Source organism: Triticum aestivum, chromosome 1A (assembly GCF_018294505.1).
Source record: "Triticum aestivum cultivar Chinese Spring chromosome 1A, IWGSC CS RefSeq v2.1, whole genome shotgun sequence".
NCBI classification, from domain to species: domain Eukaryota; kingdom Viridiplantae; phylum Streptophyta; class Magnoliopsida; order Poales; family Poaceae; genus Triticum; species Triticum aestivum.
Genome location: NC_057794.1, coordinates 18,969,434 through 18,987,376, shown reverse-complemented (window position 1 = coordinate 18,987,376; position 17,943 = coordinate 18,969,434).

The window sequence follows — 17,943 nt, the reverse complement described above, 5'->3', positions numbered from 1 at the left end:
TGGCATTGCACACAGTTTCGTTGAAGAGTCTCTGATCGTAGTGTCGCGTTAGCAGCAACATGCAGTAGTGAGTATTTTAGGATTCAAGAACACTTGATATATGTCCTACATGTGTTTATCTGTGGTGACAATGGGATATTCACATGATCTAATTGATGTATGTTTTGGTGATCAACTTGCGGGTTCTGTGACCTTGTGAACTTATGCATATGGGTTGGCACACGTTTTCATCTTGACTCTCCGGTAGAAACTTTGGGGCACTCTTTGAAGTTCTTGGTGTTGGTTTGAATAGATGAATCTGAGATTGTGTGATGCATATCGTATAATCAAACCCGTGAATACTTATGGTGACATTGGAGTATCTAGGTGATATTAGGATTTTGGTTGATGTGTGTCTTAAGGTGTTATTTTAGTATGAACCCTAGGGCTATTTGTGACACTTCTAGGAATAGCCCAATAGATCGATTAGAAAGAATAAGTTTGAGGTGGTTTCGTACCCTACAATAATCTCTTCGTTTATTCTCCGCTATTACTGACTTTGGAGTGACTCTTTGTTGCACGTTGAGGGATTGTTATGTGACCTAATTATGTTATCATTTTTGAGAGAACTTGCACTAGTGAATGTATGAACCCTCGGCCTTGTTTCCAAGCATTGCAATACCGCTTTCGCTCAGTTTTACCACTTATTACCTTGCTGTTTTTATATTTTCATATTATGAAAACCTATATCTACAATCCATATTGCATTTGTATCACCATCTCTTCACCGAACTAGTGCACCTATACAATTTATCATTGTATTTGGTGTGTTGGGGACACAAGAGACTATTTGTTATTTGGTTGTAGGGTTGTTTGAGAGAGACCACATTCATCCTACGCCTCCCACGGATTGATAAACCTTAGGTCATCCACTTGTGGGAAATTTGTTGTTGTCCTACAAAACTCTACACTTGGAGGCCCAACAACGTCTACAAGGATAAAGTTGCATAGTAGACATCAAGCTCTTTTCTGGCGCCGTTGCCGGGGAAGCTAGGTAAGCGGCACTCACATCCCGTCAACGAAGCTCTTTTCTGGTGCCATTGCCGGGGAGGTGAGTGCTTGAAGGTATATCTTTAGATCTTGCAATCGAATCTTTTTTTGTTTTATCGCTAGTTTATTCTATAAAAGAAAACTACAAAAAATGGAATTGAGATTGCCTCATATGCTTCATCTTTTTAATGTCTTTCATGAAAATAAGGATTCCGATAATTGTGCCAAAGTGTTAGAAGAAGAATGCATTAAAATCTTTGGCACTAAATCTTTGAATGATGAGCATGATTGCAATGTTGTTACTATGAATTCTTTGAATATCCATGATGCTAATGATATGCAAAGCCACAAGCTTGGGGATGCTATGTTTGATGAAGATGATATTTTAGCCCCCAAGTTATGATGAGCAAATTTATTATCATGAAAGCATGCCTCCTATTTATGACGATTATTATCATGACATTTATGCTATAAATAATAATGATAACCATGAAACTTGTCATCATGATTTCAATTTTCAATTAGATTATGCCTCACATGATAGTTATTTTGTTGAGTTTTCTCCCACTACTATGAATGAGAAGAATTTGTCTTATGTGGTGAGTAGTACAATTTCTATGCTTATGGATCATGAAAGTAATGCTTTATGTGATGGTTATGTTATTGAATTCATTCATGGTGCTACTGAAAATTATTATGAGGGAAATATATGCTTCTAGGAGTTCCAATAATATCAAGTTTCCTCCCTACATGTTGAAGATCTTGAAGTTTTGCTTCCTTTACCTTCCTATGCAAGTTGATTCTTGTTCCCATAAGTTGATTGCTCACAAAATCCCTATGCATAGGATGTGGGTTAGACTTAAATGTGTTAGTCATATTCTTCATGATGCTCCCATTATGTTTTAATTCCTATCTTTTATATGAGCATCATTGAAATCATCATGCCTAGCTAGAAAGGCATTAAAGAAAAGCGCTTGTTGGGAGACAACCCAACACTTATACCTACTTTTTTTTGTGTGTTAACATGATTAGGCTACTCTAGTGATCATGTTTTATAGCTTTTGCATCAGTAAACTGCCAAGTAAGACCTTTGGAATGGCTTACGGTGATAGTTGATTTGATCTTGTTGAAAAACAGAAACTTTTGCGCTCAGGAAAAAAATATCATTTTTAACAGAAGCGTGATAAAATACTGACTCTTTTTTTAGAAGATTAATAACAAAATGCTTAGTTTGTCCTAATTTTTCAGAGTTGTTGGAGTCATAGAAGTATTCGGGAGTTAGAGATTACTACAGACTATCCTGTATATGACAGATTCTATTTTCATTGCATAGTTTGTTTGTTTTCTTGTTTCTATGGCTTATATTGCTTAATATAAATTGTAGAGATGATAGGGTATAGTAGGCATCATGTGATAAAAATTATTAATCTTGTCTTAACAGTACCTAAGTGGTGATTTGCTTTATTATACTAACTGACCTTACGAGTTTTTTGTTGTCAAATTTTCAAGTTTTGGTTAAAGATTCGATGGACTATGGAATAAGGAGTGGCAAGGGCATAAGCCTGGGGATGCCCGAGGCACCCCAAGGTAATATTCAAGGACAACCAAGAGCCTAAGCTTTGGGATGCCCCGGATGGCATCCCCTCTTTCGTCTTCGTTCATCGGTAGCCTTACTTGAGGCTATATTTTTATTCACCACATGATATGAGTTTTTCTTGGAGCGTCATTTTATTTTATTAGGATTTGCTTTCTGTTATTTAGAGTATTGTTTGCATCTTTTAGTTCAATAAAAATTCAAGTATAGCCTTTAACATGCTTATTTTACAAGTCTATACGTTGCTGTTTTGAAAACAGAAAGTTTGCTGTTATGTTTTGAATATTTGTGAATAGTCAGAACATGATAAAGTCTTGAAATTTTCACACAATGAGTAAAAACAAATTATCTACAATGTGCTAATTTTTCAGAATGTTTACAGACTATCTTGTTTAGACAGATTGATGTTATGATTGCATTGTTTGCATATGTTTGCTTGTTTAATGATTCTATTTGATGATAGGAGTGTTAAATATGCAGAGGCCTTTAGTATGCAATGTCAAATTATAATTTTAGTGATTTTATACAGTAGATAATGATAAGGTTTTTCATGGATTTATACTAACTTATCTCATGAGTTCTTGTTGAGTTTTGTGTGGATGAAGCTTTTAAGATTTAGGGACACCGCGATATGAAAGAAATTAAGGAGACACAAAAGCTCAAGCTTGGGGATTCCCAAGGCATCCCTATATTTCAAGAAGTCTCAATCATCTAAGCTTGGGGATGCCCCGGTAGGCATCTCACTTTTCTTCTTCAACAATTATCGGTCAGTTTTGGTTGAACCTAAGTTTTTGCTTCTTCACATGATATGGGTGCAATCTCATTTTGTTTTGTTTTGTTTGCTGTTCGAATAAAGTACTTAAGATCTAAAATTTTATTTATGAGAAGGAGTCTTCACATAGTTACATAATTATTCAACTACTGATTGTGCTTCACTTATATCTTTTGGAGTAGTTTGTCATTCCCTCTAGTGCTTCACTTATATCTTTTTAGCGCACGGCGGTGGTTTTATTTTGAAGAAATTGACGAACTCTCATGCTTGACTTATATTATTTTGAGAGTCTTTAAACAGCATGGTAATTTGCTTAGGTTATGAATCTAGTCCTAATATGATGGGCATCCACGAGGGATATAATTAAAATTTTCATATAAAGTGCATTGAATACTATAAGAAGTTTGATTCCTAATGATTGTTTTGAGATATAAAGATGGTGATATTAGAGTCAAGCTAGTGAGTAATTTTGAATTTGAGAAATACTTGTGTTAAGGTTTGTGAATCCCGTAGCATGCACGTATGGTGAACAGTTATGTAATGAAGTTGGAGCATGAGATATTTTTTGATTGTCTTCCTTATGAGTGGCAGTCGGGGACAAGCGATGGTCTTCTCCTACCAATCTATCCGCCTAGGAGCATGCGCGTAGTACTTTGTTTTGATGACTAATAGATTTTTGCAATAAGTATGTGAGTTCTTTATGACTAATGTTGGGTCCATGGATTATACGCACTCTCACCCTTCCACCATTCCTAGCCTGTCTAGTGCCGCGCAACTTTCGCCGGTACCTTAAACCCACCATATACCTTCCTCAAAACAGCCACCATACCTACCTATTATGGCATTTCCATAGCCATTCCGAGATATATTGCCATGCAACTTCCATCATTCCATTTATTATGACAAAAACCATCATTGTCATATTGCTTTGCATGATCATGTAGTTGACATCGTATTTGTGGCAAAACCATCATTCATCATTTCTAATACATGCCACTTTTGAGTCATTGCACATCCCGGTACACCGCCGGAGGCATTCATATAGAGTCATATTTTTTCTAAGTATCGAGTTGTAAGTAAATAAAAGTGTGATGATCTTCATTATTAGAGCATTGTCCCATGTGAGGAAATAAGAAAATAAAAAAAAGAGAAAAGGAAAAAAAAAGAGAAGTCCCAAAAACAAAAAAATGAGAGAAAAAGAGAGAAGGGGAAATGCTACTATCCTTTTACCACACTTGTGCTTCAAAGTAGCACCTTGATCTTCATGATAGCAAGCCTCCTATGTTGTCACTTTCATATACTAGTGGGAATTTTTTATTATAGAACTTGGCTTGTATATTCCAACGATGGGCTTCCTCAAATTGCCCTAGGTCTTCATGAGCAAGCAAGTTGGATGCACACCCACTTACACTACACCACAACACTATATCCCCAGCAGCCAGGTTGGTTGGAAATACAGCTTTCATCGATAGATAGTCGGTCGAGAACGAATATTGCTGACCGACCGCGTCTGTTAGGGAAAGACTACAGCCAGGTTAGTTTTCTTTTTGAGCTTTCATAAACTTATAGCTCTAGTGCATCCGTTGCATGGCAATCCCTACTCACTCACATTGATATCTATTGATGGGCATCTCCATAGCCCGTTGATACGCCTAATTGATGTGAGACTACCTCCCTCTTTTGTCTTCTCCACAACCACTATATTCTATTCCACCTATAGTGCTATGTCCATGGCTCATTCTCATGTATTGCGTGAAAGTTGAAAAGGTTTGAGAACATCAAAAGTATGAAACAATTTCTTGGCTTGTCATCCCGGTTGTGCATGATTTGAATATTTTGTGTGATGAAGATGGAGCATAGCCAGACTATATGATTTTGTAGGGATAAGCTTTCTTTGGCCATGTTATTTTGAGAAGACATAATTGCCTTGTTAGTATGCTTGAAGTATTATTGTTTTTATATTAATATTAAACTTTTGTTTTGAATCTTATGGATCTGAAAATTCATGCCACAGTAAAGAAAAACTACATGGTTAAATATGTTATGTAGCATTCCACATCAAAAAATTTGTTTTTATCATTTACCTACTCGAGGACGAGCAGGAATTAGGCTTGTGGATGCTTCATACGTATCCAATGTATCTATAATTTTTTATTGTTCCAAGCTATTATATTATCTATCGTGGGTGTTTTATATGCATTTATATGCTATTTTATATAATTTTTGGGACTAACCTATTAACCTAGAGCCCAGTGTCAGTTTCTGTTTTTTTTCATGTTTTTGAGTTTCGCAGAAAAGGAATATCAAACGGAGTCCAATTAAGCTAAAAATTTACGGTGATTTTTTATGAACCAGAAGAAGCCCCCGAAGCAAAAGAGTTGGACCAGAAGAGCCACGAGGCCTCCACAAGGGTGGAGGGCGCGTCCTACCCCCTTAGGCGTGCCCTCCGTCCTTGTGGTTGACTCATCGACCCCCCTGACATGAAACCGACGCCAAAAATTCCTATAAATACATAAACCACCGAAAAGAAACCTAGATCAGGAGTTCCGCCGCCGCAAGCTTGTGTAGCCACCAAAAATCAATCGGGAGCCCGTTCTAGCACCCTTCCAGAGGGGGGAACCATCACCGGTGGGCATCTTCATCATTCTGGCGCTCTCCATGACGAGGAGGGAGTAGTTCACCTTCGGGCTGAGGGTAGGTACTAGTAGCTATGTGTTTGATCTCTCTCTCTTGTGTTCTTGATATGGCACGATCTTGATGTAACGCGAGCTTTGCTATTATAGTTAGATCTTATGATGTTTCTCCCCCTCTACCTTCTTGTGATGGATTGAGTTTTTCCTTTGGAGTTATCTTATCAGATTGAGTCTTTAATGATTTGAGAACACTTGATGTATGTTCTGCATGTGTTTATCTGTGGTGACAATGGGATATCCACGTGATCTACTTGATGTATATTTTGGTGATCAACTTGCGGGTTCTGTGACCTTGTGAACTTATGCATAGGGGTCGGCACACATTTTCGTCTTGACTCTCCGGTAGAAACTTTGGGGCACTCTTTGAAGTTCTTTGTGTTGGTTTGAATAGATGAATCTGAAATTGTGTGATGCATATCGTATAATCAAACCCTCAGATACTTGTGGTGACATTGGAGTATCTAGGTGACATTAGGGTTTTGGTCGATGTGTGTCTTAAGGTGTTATTTTAGTACGAACTCTAGGGTTGTTTGTGACACTTCTAGGAATAGCCCAATAGATCGATCAGAAAGAACAACTTTGAGGTGGTTTCGTACCCTACAATAATCTCTTTGTTTATTCTCCGCTATTAGTGACTTTTGAGTGACTCTTTGTTGCACGTTTAGGGATTGTTATATGATCTAATTATGTTATCATTGTTGAGAGAAGTTGCACTCGTGAAAGTATGAACCCTAGGCCTTGTTTCCAAGCATTGCAATACCGTTTTCGCTCACTTTTACCACTTTCTACCTTGTTGTTTTTATATTTTCATATTACAAAAACCTATATCTGCCATCCATATTGCATTTGTATCACCATCTCTTTGCCGAACTAGTGCACCTATACAATTTATCATTGTATCGGGTGTGTTGGAGACACAAGAGACTCTTTGTTATTTGGTTGCAGGGTTGTTTGAGAGAGACCATCTTCATCCTATGTCTCCCACGGATTGATAAACCTTAGGTCATCCACTTGAGAGAAATTTATTGTTGTCTTACAAAACTCTGCACTTGAAGGCCCAACAATGTCTACAAGGATAAAGTTGTGTAGTACACATCATTCATCCCCCTTTGAGAAAAAAACACTAATAGAGAGCTAATTAATCGATATCTATATCTATCTATCTATATCTATATCTATACTTCTATCTATATCTATCTATACTTATACTAATTACCTACTCTCAAGAAATTCCCATTCCCACGTTAATTAGAAAATATTAGCCGTTTATCTGGTGGGGCCGAATTATTATGGTGTACATTAAGCCATACATTTTTTTCCCTAGAAGACTCACATAATCGTTTCATAGCTAGACTCCTAATTCAATGTATGTAAAACAGCCCATGCATCGTCCAACGACCCAGCGACAATCTCGCTTCGTCAGATTCAATCTGCTACGTAAAACAGCCCATGCATCGTCCAGTGACCCAGCGACAATCTCGCTCCCTTGCCGCTTCCCCTCGCCTCTCCATGTGTCTCCACGGCCGCCGCCTCCCCTCACCTCTCCATGTGTCTCTTTCGATCCCGCGCTAGCAACAACGTTAGGATTCATAGCATGGCACCACTCCAATTAATCCAGTCTCTTTGTCTTCCTATTTTCCTTCGTTTCATATCATCACGACTTCCAGGTGTGCCACTAACGAATCCAGCAGCAGGACTTTCAGGTTTGGCCGTCTGCCCCTAGCGTCTCCAGGAAGGACCGTAGGTAAGCACGGGTCAATAGCTACGACTAGAAATTAGGTCTGAACGAATTGAAGTCGCCTCTTCAATCCTTACTGACCACCCGATCCTAACTTTGAGGTCTCCCTGTATGCGATGCGGACAGATCATCACCTTCCTCTGATCTTTAGACTTATGTGTCATCTCATCTATAGCCGCCTCATAAAGAAATCCATCGAGGCGACAAGAACGGTTGTCTACCTTCCTCGGAAAAATGAAACAAGGACCAACGACCACATGGCGCTGGCAACGACGGCGGTCTGCTGTGGACTGCTCCCGACCAAGAGGAAGGAAGTGGAAGTGTTGAGCCAACTTTTTATGTATGCATAACACCGGACCAATTTTGTGCAGGATCGCGTTGGAAGAATTAGTCGCCGTTCACAGGCCGACGCTGCAGGCCAGTACGACGACAATCCGTTCAGAACCCCGGTCCTCCTCATTCTCTCTATTTTTCTGATTCTGATGGCCTTCTTCAGCATTTCCCTGCAGATATCTGAGATGGCACCACGAAAACATGTTTTAGAGCCTATGCACCCGGGTACTCCTTGTTGACACCTAATTTTGGCACAATGCAGAATGCAATGGAGATGGCCTCAAATGACAAAATATTCTAAATGAGAAATTTCACATTGCCGAGTGGAACAACTTTGATGGTTGGACCATGATCATTCGGCATCATATCAAAGACCAAAACTACACTCAGAGTGTCATGTTTAGGTGTTCTGAGTGCTTTTTGGTCACGTACGCCTCCAGGACAATCTCAGATGAAGGAATGCTCAACATGAAATGTCTTCGTCTCGTCGAATCGGTCGATTTTGATATAAAACTCATCTCAATCCGATTTCGTATGCAAAAGTTAGAGCTATCTGGATGCAGCCCTGTCAAGAGGCGAAATATGGCGCGGAAGACCAGACATGTCTTGGCAAGTGTCTGATGTAATGCGTGAGTGTTTTGGCCCAGAAGATGGCCTCGAATCGGAAAACGTTCAACATGAAAGTTTTTCGTCTCGTCGAAACGGTCAACTTTGCTTTTGGACACATTTTCATCCGAGGTCGTTTACTGCCTCAAAAACCTTGCCGGGGAAAGCTTGCCGCCGTGAACAGTAACCTTGCCGGGGAAAGCTTGCCGCCGTGAACAGTAACCTTGCCGGGAAAGCTTGCCGCCGTGAACAGTAACCTTGCCGGGGGAGAGCTTGCCGCCGTGAACAGTAACCTGCCGGGGAAAGCTTGCCGCCGTGAACAGTAACCTTGCCGGGAAAGCTTGCTGCCGTGAACAGTAGAAACTGTCGAGGCCAATCCGACCAGATGCTGAAGATGGGCTCAAATACTTATCTAGATGGCTTCGGATGAAGAAGTGTTCAACACAGGAGTTGTTCGTAACGTTGAAACGGTCAACTTTGTTTTTGGAGTCATCATCATCCGACGTAGTATACGACCTGCAGAGACGCTGCAAGAGTCGGACCGTCCAGTCAGCTACATGAACGAGTCCGACTCGAAATTAGAGATGACCCCGTGGAGTATTCAAGATGGCCTTGTTTGGAAAAGTAATCAACATACGGATTGTTGGCCTTGTCGAAGCACACATAATTGATATTTGAACCGTCTCCATCGGAAGTCATATGCAGATTCCACAGCCCACGCAAGGAGCAAGACAGAAGATTGGACCAGATTCGGGCTGAATCCGAGTGGGACCAGAACTAGGATTCTAGGACGTGAATTGATGTAATTTTCTTGTAAGGAAAGCCTAGATAAATCCTTTGCTTGTACAGGAAGTCCAGCCGCCTCTTATATATGTTGGGGGTGACGGCCGATTGAACAACACACAATCAAACAAATCAATATACTACTTTTTCATATACGTTTTATCTCTCCACCGTTTTTCTATCTCGTTCTTCGCTGTTCTTCGTGTTTGAGAGCTGCGAATTCCGAGGCTCTAGGGGCGAGCGAATCGACCTAGGGCAGCCCATAGCCGCCGCACTCCCTGACGGGGTCCCTCCCGGGGGTGTGGGGTTTTCGGGTCTGCAAAAGCGCCCGTCGACTGTCTTGCGTATCGCGCTGTCGGCCGGGTCTCCTTCGACGTGAGCTGCGGTGCATCACCCCCGGCGTCGAGGGTACACGTGACGTGTTCGTGTGTCAACACACCTTTTTGGTGACTCCGCTGGGGAAGAAGATCAATCATCATCATCCACCATGTCCGATCTTCCCAAGCCATCTGAGATAGACGCCGATAACATCATTAAGCCCAGTCTTGATGAGATATCGGCCGATCATCGCCAAGTCTATGAGGAGTACAAGAAGGCGCGCGAGGAGAAGGACTTGCAGGAGTTCCTTGCAAAATTCAAGAAAGATCGCCAAGGCAACATCACTCCGATTGAAGAAATCAAGTTCCCTCCTCTTCAAACTGAACAGGTTAAACCCTCTGTAAGTACTGCCTTTTCTCCTGAGCAGTGGGCTGAGATTGAAAGTCGTATTGCTGATGGTAACAATCTAGTCTATCAAACTTTCGTAGAAAATACTAATGCTCAGAAGAATACATCTCAATCATCTAGTGGTAATGATGGTCTAGCTGCTAGTGTGCAAAACCCTAATCTGGCTTTACCTATTGCATCGGCGCCTCCTGTGCCGATGGCTTATTATCCTACCCATACAAATCAGATTGTGACTGCACCCAGCAACCCTATTATGAGCATGCCAGGTTCGATGGCAACGCCGAACCAAACCCTACCTACAGCTACAACCACTCGACCACTACCAAATTTTGGGTCGACATACATGCCACAATTCTTACCTACAGATAGTAACCCTACTCCTCCTATGCCACTGCCACAAGCGTCATCGTCCACTATGGATGATGGTCTACCTAATCTTAGAGAGGAGATGGCTAAGATGCTTCGAGAGAATTTTGGAGTTGAGTTACCTCGGAATCGGATTTACCAAAAGCCGTACCCCGAGTACGTTGATGCCATCCAGTGCCCTCCAGGATATAAAATTTCAGATTTTGTTAAATTTAATAGAGAAGGCACAAAAACCACATGGGAGCATGTTAGTCAATATTTAGCACAATTGGGTGAGGCAGGCTCATTGAATGAATTGAAAGTGCGTTTATTTCCTTTATCATTAACTGGTACCACATTTTCATGGTTTTCTTCTTTACCCCATGGTTCCATTTAGGTTTGGTCGCAGCTAGAGCAAAAGTTTCATGATCACTTTTATAGCAGCGACAATGAACTCAAGTTGTCACATCTAACATCGGTTAAGCAGAAGCATGATGAATCGGTCTCCGATTACGTCAAGAGATTTAGAGAAACAAAAAAACGGTGTTTTAGTTTGGTGATAACCGAGAGAGACTTGGCAGACCTAGTGCTGAGTGGTTTGAGAACTCCCATTAGAGAAAAGCTGGAAGGTTATGAGTTCTTAAATATCAACCAAGTCTTACAAAGGGCTTTGGCTCAGGAAAGCCGAAGCAAAGATCTCAAAGAAGCGCATAGATACAAAGCCGATCGTCCAAAGATGAATATGGTGGAATATGATAGTGATCACTCGGATGATGAGGGTGATGTTTTTGCTACTGAATTTGTTTGGCCATCTAAGGCCAAACCCTTTACTTGCAATGATCTGAAACCTATTCATAAGAATCGTGATGAAGAGATGAAGTTTACTTTAAACATTGCTAAGTGTGATAGAATATTTGATGCTTTGTTGCATGCTAAGATTATTCGAATATCTCATACTTTACCGCCATTTGAAGAGCTAAAACGGCGTGCTTATTGCAAGTATCATAATTCTTGTTCTCATGCTACTAACGATTGCAATGTTTTCGCCGACAGATACAATCGGCCATTAATGACGGACGATTGAACTTTTCTGAGATGCAAGTTGATAAACAGCCTTTTCCAATGAATACCATGGATTTGGAGGGGAAGAAGCTACTCATTCGGCCGGAGGTAACCGAATCTGCTAATAAAGCTAATGTCATTGTCGGTGAGCCCAGGAAAGACAAGGAGGACAACAAGGTCTTGGGGAGACAGGTTGTGCTTGATAAGCAACCCGATGGCAAGGAAGTGATCAAAATCACCATCAAGAATCCTACACTCGGGGGGCAACCGCAAGTGCAAGAAAATACTCGTGTTAAATTTGTCAAGCCCAAGAGTCCAGAAGTTGGCAAGTGGAAGAAGAATGAAGCTAAAGTGCAGCGCAAGCGGATCAAGCCAACTTTTGATATGTTGCTGTCCAAGTATGCTAACCAGTCGGCCGGTTCTAGTTTCAATCGACCGACTCATCTGAAACGACCAAGGTCACCATCAGCTGATATGTTCAGTCAGTATACAAAACCGAGTGGACCAAAGGCACAGTTTTCAGAAGAGCAGAGACAATCTGTGTGGGATCGACTTGATTACTCATATAATGGTCGACTCAACATTGGTGACTATCAGTCGGCTGGTCAAAATATGCGACCGAGTGGAAATTATCCGAGTGTAAGGATGCACCCAGGAGGAAGCTATCCGAGTGAAAAAATGTGGCCAAGTAGATTCCATCCGACTGGATTCCATCCGAGTGAATTCCATCCGAGTGACATCCATCCGAGTGGATTCCATCAGAGTAAAAAGCTGCGCCCGAGTGGAAGTTTCATGCATCTGGAAAGTCGAAAAGAATGGTGTGTTAAGTCACCAAGTGTTGCAGCAGTTGAGTCGGAAAAAAGCAAGGGGAAAACGGATGCCGACTCACTTATCTTGGGCACCAAAACATTTGCCATACAGCAGCCAATTGTGCATAGCAAACCGACTGAGCCGATACTTTCTATTGCGCCAAAGCACTCAGCTAATGACCATGAAGCAAGCGCCAGCCGAGTAAAAACGAGAGATCCTAAATACACTCAGCCAAAGTGGTGTCCTCCAGGGCTAACAAAGACACAGAAGAGGAAACTACAGAGGTTAAGGAGCCAAGAGATGGCAGAACAAGAGGCTGAGAAGCAAAGGGATAAGTTGTTCAATGACACTCGGCCTATGGTACCTACAAAACAAGTGTGGAGGCCCAAACAAATAAGAGATACAGTGGCCTCTACGCCTATCACAGCAGCACCTACACTACCAAAAAAGGACGACGCAATCATTGCATCGTCTACGTTACCTATTGCTTCCTCTTCACTCGGACAAATTTCTAAATCGGTGGATGCACTTGAGGAGGAGGCTGATATGTTGGACTATGAGTCTACACCGGTTCATGAAGGTATGGATATCAATATGGTGTATTACTTGCCTGCTGAGTTTCGTGCTGTAGATGAGGAAGGGGAGGTGGCTCAGCTGGATTTTGGCCCTAAAAACGCGATATTTGAGAAGCCAAAAGAACCAGTAACGCATCTGAAACCATTATATCTCAGAGGTCATATCAATGGGTCGCCGCTCACTCGGATGCTTGTTGATGGTGGTGCTGTGGTAAACCTTATGCCCTATTAGGTCTTCAAGAAATTGGGTTTGCCTGATGAAGAATTTATCAAGACCAATATGGTGCTTAACGGGTTTGAAGGCAAAGAGAAAACTGAAGCCAAAGGTGTGATGTATGTGGAGCTTACAGTCGGAAGCAAAACTTTGGCTACTGCATTCTTTGTCGCTGAGGTGCAAGGTAACTACAACGTCATACTGGGCCGTGATTGGGTTCATGCGAACCAGTGCGTGCCGTCCACTATGCACCAGTTTTTGATTCAGTGGGTTGATGATGAAGTGGAAGTCATTCATGCGGATAACTCGGCCTGTGTTGCTTTGGCCGATGCATCGGTGGATTGGCAACATCCCAATGCTACTTTCTTGACGGGGCGTGACTTATCAGAGTTTGATTTTCTCATCGCAACCAAGAATGGTTTTGTGCCCGTCTCTTTAAAGCCGACTGAATGCAATCGGCTCCAAGGTATGATATGTTTAAATGGATTCTAGCTCTGAGTGGTTACAAAAACGTCTTGTGAAATATCGGTCCAGTGAGAACGATATGTATGAATCTATAGAGGAATTGGATGACATGGATAAACTTAGACAAGGTTTTACGTTGGCCGATCCATTAGAAGAGGTAGATATTGGAGATGGTTCAGTCACTCGACCGACATTTATAAACAAAAACTTGAAAGCTGATTGTAAAGCTAAGTTAATCGAGCTATTGAAAGAATATGTTTGTTGCTTTGCATGGGAATATCATGAGATGCCAGGGTTAAGCCGAGAGCTAGTGGAGCATCGGTTGCCTATAAAGGCCGGTTTTAGACCTTATAAACAGTCGGCCAGAAAATTTAATCCGAAAACATATGACTGGATCAAGGAAGAGATCGGTCGACTGCTTGAAGCTAATTTCATTCGACCTTGCAGGTACGCCGAGTGGATTTCTAACATTGTCCCAGTGGAGAAGAAAGGATCCGGCAAGTTGAGGGTGTGCATTGATTTCAGAGATTTGAATAGGGCTACACCCAATGATGAGTATCCTATGCCAATAGCCGATATGCTTATTAATGATGCTTCTAGGTATAAGGTTATTAGCTTTCTAGATGGTAATGCCGGATACAATCAAATTTTTAAGGCCGAAGAGGACATGTACAAGACTGCTTTTCGATGCCCTGGTTTCGTTGGTTTATTCGAGTGGACAGTGATGACATTCGGATTAAAAAATGCTGGAGCCACATATCAAAGGGCTATGAATTTGATTTTCCATGATTTACTCGGTTTCATACTTGAAGTTTATATTGATGATATTGTTGTCAAATCGGATGCTTTTGAATCTCACGTGGCCGATTTGCGTTTAGCTTTTGAAAGAATGAAAAAGTATGGACTGAAGATGAATCCTTTGAAGTGTGCTTTTGGCGTGTCAGCTAGCAAGTTTTTGGGTTTCATTATTCATGAAGATGGCATAGAGATTGGTCCCAAAAAGATAGAGGCTATACAGAAAGTGGAGGCTCCAACATGCAAGAGAGATACGCAGAAGTTCCTTGGCAAGGTCAATTATTTGAGAAGGTTCATAGCTAATCTGTCAGGGAAAGTTGATGCATTTACTCCTATCCTTCGGTTAAAGGATGATGCTGATTTCACTTGGGGGGCAAAACAGCAAGAAGCATTTGATATGATCAAGAATTATTTGTGCACTCCTCCGGTGATGAGAGCACCCAAGCATAGGGAACCCTTCAGACTTTACATTGCAGCAGAGGAAGAAGTTATTGGTGCTGTTCTAACTCAAGACACCAAAGGAAAAGAGCATGCCACCACTTATTTGAGCCGCCGCTTATTGGACGTAGAGACAAGGTATACATTTGTTGAGAAATTATGTCTATGCTTATATTATGCTTGCACAAAACTGAGACATTATTTAGTGCCGAGTGCTTGTGTAGTAGCTTGTCAAACCGATGTCATTAAATACATGTTGCATAGGCCAATTCTTAGTGGTAGAATTGGCAAGTGGGCTTATGCTTTGATTGAATATGATTTGGCTTATGAATCTCTAAAGTCCATGAAAGGCCAAATTGTTGCTAATTTCATTGTTGAACATCGGATTAATGACAAGCATGATGTTGATATGAACCTTATTTCATTAGTACCATGGAGATTATACTTTGATGGGTCAGTTTGTAGCAGTGGCCAAGGTGTTGGTATTGTTTATATATCTCCTCATGGTGCTGTTTTTGAAGCCTCGTGCCGCTTAGAATATTTTTGCACAAACAATCAAGCCGAATATGAAGCATTGTTATTCAGCCTAGAGATGTTACTTGCTATAGGTGTTACACATATTGAGGCTTATGGTGATTCGTTACTAGTGGTACAGCAAATATCCAAAGTCCTTCAGTGTTTGGACGAATCACTTAATGTTTATCTTGATAAATGTCTAGATATAATCTCTACTTTGGATTGTTTTAGCATTGCACATATATCTAGACATGACAACTGGAAAGCAAATGAGTTAGCACAACAAGCATCTGGATACCATGTTGATCATGGCATGTTTCATATTTCTCAAAATCCGATGGCTTGTCTTACCAGTATAGAAGAGGCCGAACCAGAACCCACTGATTTGGTCATTAACAAAAAATCTAGTGCAGGTGACAATTCCGACTGGAGGAAGCCCATTGTTGCTTACTTGTGTGATCCGAGTGAAAGGGTGGACAGGGCTGTTCGGCGTATGGCTTTTAAATATACTATGAGGGATGATGATCTTTATCGCCGAACAGTTGATGATGTTCTTTTAAAGTGCTTGGATGAGGACGAAGCAAGAGTTGCTATGGGAGAGGTACATGAAGGCATTTGTGGTACTCACCAGTCGGCTCCCAAGATAAAATGGTTATTACGACGTGCTGGGTTTTATTGGCCGACCATGATTAATGATTGCTTCAGATATTATAAAGGGTGCGAAGCTTGTCAAAAATTTGGTGATATTCAATTGGCTCCCGCTGCTATGTTGCATCCTATTATCAAGCCGTGGCCTTTCAGAGGATGGGGTTTAGACTTTATTGGGCAAATCCATCCGTCTTCTTCAAAGGGGCATCGGTTCGTATCGGTGGCAACTGATTATTTCACTAAGTGGTCTGAAGCAGTACCTCTCAAGAACACGACGCATACGGAGGTAATTAAATTCATAACCGAGCACATTATTCATAGATTCGGTATTCCTCAAATGTTAACTACAGATCAAGGTTCATCTTTTATGTCACACCAAGTCAGAGAGTTTTCCGAGTCTTATAACATAAAGTTGCTCAATTCCTCCCCATATTATGCCCAAGCTAATGGACAAGCTGAGTCTAGCAATAAAATTTTAATCAAGCTCATCAAGAAGAAGATTGAGGATAATCCAAGGAGATGGCATGACTTGTTGTCTGAGGCATTATGGGCACATAGAATCTCAAGGCATGGTACTACAAAAGTGACTCCATATGAGCTAGTATATGGTCAGGAGGCTGTTTTACCAGTGGAAGTAAATTTGAATGCTTTGAGAATAGCCAAACAAAATGATTTATTGGCAATAGACTTCTATAACTTGATGATGGACAACATTGATGAGGTTGCTGATAAATGTTTGGCTGCTTTGAATGCCATAGAGAGAGATAAGTTGAGGGTGGCAAGGGCTTACAATAAGAAAGTCAAGTTGAAGAATTTTCAAGTTGGTGATCTTGTCTGGAAAGTGATTCTACCGATTGGTTCAAGAGATAGAAAATTCGGGAAGTGGTCTCCAAGTTGGGAAGGTCCATTTAGGATTACAAGAGTTGTTCCCGGAAATTCATATTTGGTGGAATCAATACAGGGGGCATTTTTACCTCGAGCTCTCAATGGCAAATATTTGAAGAAGTACCACCCGAGTGTGTGGCAGGAAGCCTAAGTAGGCAATGGCCGATATACGATTATCGCCCTTAGCACAAACATGGCCGATACATAATTATCGCCCTGAGAAGAATAGATGGCCGATGGAGTGTTGACATCGTCCTTAGAACAAACATGGTGCAAATTATTTTTCGGCATGCAAGTTTTGCCGAAAAACGGGGGGGCCTGTGTTGACACCTGATTTTGGCACAATGCAGAATGCAATGGAGATGGCCTCAAATGACAAAATATTCTAAATGAGAAATTTCACATTGCCGAGTGGAACAACTTTGATGTTTGGACCATGATCATTCGGCATCATATCAAAGACCAAAACTACACTCAGATTGTCATGTTTAGGTGTTCTGAGTGCTTTTTGGTCAAGTACGCCTCCAGGACAATCTCAGATGAAGGAATGCTCTACATGAAATGTCTTCGTCTCGTCGAATCGGTTGATTTTGATATAAAAATCATCTCAATCCGAGTTCGTATGCAAAAGTTAGAGCTATCTGGATGCAGCCCTGTCAAGAGGCGAAATATGGCGCGGAAGACCAGACATGTCTTGGCAAGTGTCTGATGTAATGCGTGAGTGTTTTGGCCCAGAAGATGGCCTCGAATCGGAAAACCTTCAACATGAAAGTTTTTCGTCTCATCGAAACGGTCAACTTTGCTTTTGGACACATTTTCATCCGAGGTCGTTTACCGCCTCAAAAACCTTGCCGGGGAAAGCTTGCCGCCGTGAACAGTAACCTTGCCGGGGAAAGCTTGCCGCCGTGAACAGTAA